The 4,328-nt window shown below is 31.4% G+C and overlaps 1 long non-coding RNA gene across 1 annotated transcript; it reads right to left on the bottom strand.

Moving 5' to 3' along the window:
• Positions 1-2,149: 2,149 nt before the first annotated feature.
• LOC134264750 (uncharacterized) lies at positions 2,150-4,068 on the bottom strand. Its single transcript, XR_009991608.1, has 4 exons — positions 3,506-4,068; positions 3,084-3,150; positions 2,458-2,510; positions 2,150-2,249 (listed from the first exon to the last, which is right to left on the bottom strand). It is a non-coding gene; the product is annotated as an uncharacterized LOC134264750 (long non-coding RNA).
• Positions 4,069-4,328: the final 260 nt, after the last annotated feature.

Below are 4,328 nucleotides of genomic sequence, written 5' to 3'. Positions count from 1 at the left end.
TTGCCTATTCTATTTTTTACATCTATGACTCACTAAGCCACTGACAGAGAAGCCTCACTCGCCCACAAGCAACAGCAAAAGGATCGGTCAGAGACGCCACCTTTCTCTTACTTGGGTATCAAGATCTGCAACTTACTGCCAGCAAAGCTCTTTCAGACTACCCTTGATCATGATTGTCTTATTTTTTCCACAATAATGTCCATGCACTTATTATTTAAGTTAGACTTGTACATATATGTGATATATAAATCAAGATTAAAATGTATGTGATGGCAGACCAATAAATGTTTAAACAATAAAATACATAACAGTTTTAATCTGTAATCAAGCATAAGAAAAAACTTTCACTGTCAAAAATACAACACTAGGTATATTTTTCTTATCTAACATTGAATTTGTGCAAAACAGTAGCAACTCAGATATTTCATCTCTAATAGCCCATCTCTGTTCAATTAATACATCCATAGGTTTGACTCTTTTAGATACTTTATTTGTCCTAGTTCTTCTTATGCTCTGCCTTTTAGAGTGCTTTGATTTGAGAATGGCACTTTTGGTGTCCTGTTCTTTGAAGACATTCTCACATTCATCAGAACGCAACTTCAGCTTTCTAATTTCATAGATAGTATTATCTTTAGAATCATTTTTTGTACTATGAAGATGTAATCAATATTTAAAACTGCTTTTTCTCGCTTCTTCTTCTCTTCATGCCAAGAAGTTTTCAGCTCTGTAGAAGCACACCTAGCTCCTAATTCCTACAATAAACATAAAAAATAAATACCCATTTGCCTATATATACATATTATATGTGTGCTTCCGGATTTATGCAATTGCATATATTAAATAGTAAAAACAAAATCTGAGTTGATTTTAAAATTATCATTTGACCTAGAGGAAACACAGCTCAATTTTGCTTAATTAAAAATTTACAGAAGACTACAAAAGATATGCCATTTTTTCAAATCTGGGTAATAACGACAGATAATTATCTATAATTTCAGGCCAGCGAGCTACAGATTTCGAAGCGTGTAAATTTGGGTCTAATGAATTTTTTCACCATCTTTTTTTTTTTGGATCATTTTACCTGCTTAAGCTTGAACATGTTATGGTGCCCTTTTCTCTGCTCCTCCACACTAATTCTTTCATTTAGCAGCAAGATACTATGGATATGGTAAAAAGCTGTCATAAACAAAATATGAAAAGTTAATAACAGGTGTGGCTCTCCATAGAAAGAATATACAAAAAAGGAGAAAAAATATACAAACAGGGTATACTTATGACTAACATGACTACAGCAAGAGGAAACATTTTACACAATGAAAAAAATTCTCTGTGTCATCTAGTTAAGTGAATTGCATAAAAAAAAACATATAATTATATGTATAGATCAAATTTATAGACGACAAAATATGATATGAAACATACATAATGGTACCGTAGTCCGAGCACATGGAATTTGAAGATTTACAAAGTTTAGGAAAATGCAAAGAATAGCATTTACAGCATTTATCATATTAAGACACACATATATATAGTTTCACAGCAGCAAGCTGCAGAATTTGTGGAAGTACATGTAAATTGGGGACTGGTGACTTTTTGCCATCTTTTTTTTTTTTAGCAATTTACCAATGTATTTACCTGCTTACCTTGAATATGTTGAGGTGCGCAGCCCTTTTCTTCATGTTCCTCCACGATATTTTATTAAATGTAGCAGAAAGATACTATGGATAAAAAAAAATATGAAAATTAAAAGCAGGTATGGCATCTCGTAGAAAAAATATACAAAAAGATGTATTTATGATATAGAGCAAGTAGATAACATTCATACAATAATAAAATCCTCAAACTTTGTGATCTAGTACATATTATGATATGTATTATATTAAATTTAGAGACGACAAAACATGATATCAAATGGGTGTACATACTCGGAACACATGGAATTTAAGAGTAAACTTAGCATCTACTGCATTTAACATGCAAGTTATTGGGATAATGAACAAGTGATTTAACATAAAGTAAAATATATTAACAACTTACACTGTAGATAGCAAGTTTTTAAAGTGGACAAAAAATGCAAACTTCCAGTAAATGGTGGCAATCTCATACACAATAAGTTGTACAACAAATGATTAGTTCGTACCTCATACTTGGTAGCCAAATATCTGGTCAAGTCACTTTCAGGAAGAGAGCCTCAGCAAGTTCAATGTTGATCATTCCCATAGCTACTTCAAACTTTTCTGGCACAATTTCTGAAAGAAAAGATGTATCTTGCAGGGATTTTTATTCAAACTAGGAATAATTCTCATGAATGTAAAAATTTGAAAAGTTTATAGATGACTGACGAATACCAGACACAGAACACAAAACTCGCTCGGGTCTTAAAATGGCTCAGGTGAGCTAAAATAAATCAATTCATGTGATTTTATTGATCTTATCAGAAAATTTAAGAAATCTTACCGTTGTGTTAATCTTCATACTGCTTTTGTCATTTCTTGTGAGCATTTGGATTCCTGTAAATAATGCATGCATAATTGTGCATCATAGAATGCAGGGGATGACAAATCCCATTGCCCGACGCCCGGGGCTAGTGAATTTTTGGGGTTGGGCAAGTGAAATTTTATCAACCACTTGCCCGTGGGCAAGTGACTTTATCAATTATCAAAAATAAAATAAATATGTATGCCAATATTCTACTCAGTATTTTTTTATATATATTTATAAATCAGTATAAGTTAACGGTAGGGCAGGCAAAAATTCAGGTAGGGCAAGTGAATTTTGACCATGTACTTGCCCTTGGGCAAGTGCCTTTAAAATCTATTTGTCAGCCCCTGGAATGTGATAGCTATTTTTAATAATTCATGAATGCTTACGTATTTAACGTAAAAAATTATGCAGAGCTCAGAATCCATTGCTATTGTATTTTTAGGATAAGGAAAATAAGAATATAAACCTCGTATTGTCTACTTGGTATATAGCATTTCAAGTTGTTGCAATATTTTTTTATACTCTTATGCATAAAGATACAAGTTAATAAAACATTGTTTATTTGTGATAATAGAAAATTTAAGCGGTATGGTTCTCACCATTTTCACAAGCTGTCTACATAGCCGGCGTTATGGGTATTCGTATCAGGCACAGTCCACACTGCAACTATTTAAATAATCAAAATAAGTGCTCAATATATTCTTGAGTAGGCATTAAGAAACAAATAAATAATTTATTACATTGTACAACACTCTCTGTAAATGCTGAACAGAAGAACACTTTGGTGACAAAAATTCTGAAACCAATCCCAAACGAGAAAATTCTGGTTAAAATCCATCTTTAAGTTAGATGGTTAAAAGTGTTAAATAATTATTACAAAATGTAAATAGCGCTTGCCCAAACCTTTTTACTGCCAGACATTTTATGTGTACAGCCCAGACTAAGGAACAGTAACATTATCAGTAGCAGAGGCAATTATTCATTCAACGACAAATGATAAAATTTTGTACATTGTTCCTACCGCTAAACAGGGTCGTAAATGTCTTCATCTTCTGTTAAAACATAAATTCCATCCAAAGTTTATCATGCTTCTCCTTTTCGAGTAACTCTCTTTCGCCCCTTCCTCCCGTACAACATCATGATCAAGTTCAACATGGCTGCGTGGAACTCTCCAAAAAATTGAATTTCGGCGCGGTGTGTTGTTTTTAAATAAATTGCTTTTCGAGCCCGACTTCGATCCCGATGTAATTGTAGTACAATGGTAGTCGATAGAGAAAAAACTAAGTTATATTCCACAGTTTTGAAAAATCTACATAAGGGTTAAATAAATAAAAATGAGAAATAAATAAATTAAAATGAATAGGGTGCCTAAATATTTTTTTTTTCAAAAATGTTTCAACATAAGTTTACATTAGGTATAAAGAATTATTTATGACATATTCAAAATACCAAAAATGTACTTAAACTTTAAGTATAAGCATATTTACTTTTACATGTCGATATTCTTAAACGGGACGTATAATTATCTCAATTAAACTATATTATTCTCGACGTATTTTGCATTAAATATGATTATACTTATTTGAAAACTGTATTTAATTATATCACAATATATCTCATGTAAAATTTACCGTTATACATATATTAAATTCAATACATGTACAAGAAATTTACTGGAGTAAACGAATTTATTAAATTATATTAAACGCGACTTTTCATGCAGTGGAATTCTCTTCGATAAAATTAAAAAGAAACATTGGCACATTTCAGATCTGTTTGTGAATGATTTATTTTTTCAATGAAACACAGAGACTGATATTAATTTAAAGCTATCTAGTATTCAA

This window comes from Saccostrea cucullata, unplaced genomic scaffold, assembly GCF_032062105.1.
Source record: "Saccostrea cucullata isolate Sc308-1 unplaced genomic scaffold, CSIRO_AGI_Scuc_v1 ctg11104, whole genome shotgun sequence".
NCBI classification, from domain to species: domain Eukaryota; kingdom Metazoa; phylum Mollusca; class Bivalvia; order Ostreida; family Ostreidae; genus Saccostrea; species Saccostrea cuccullata.
The sequence above is the reverse complement of the archived record's forward strand: the minus strand, read 5'-3'. Positions and strand labels throughout refer to the sequence as shown.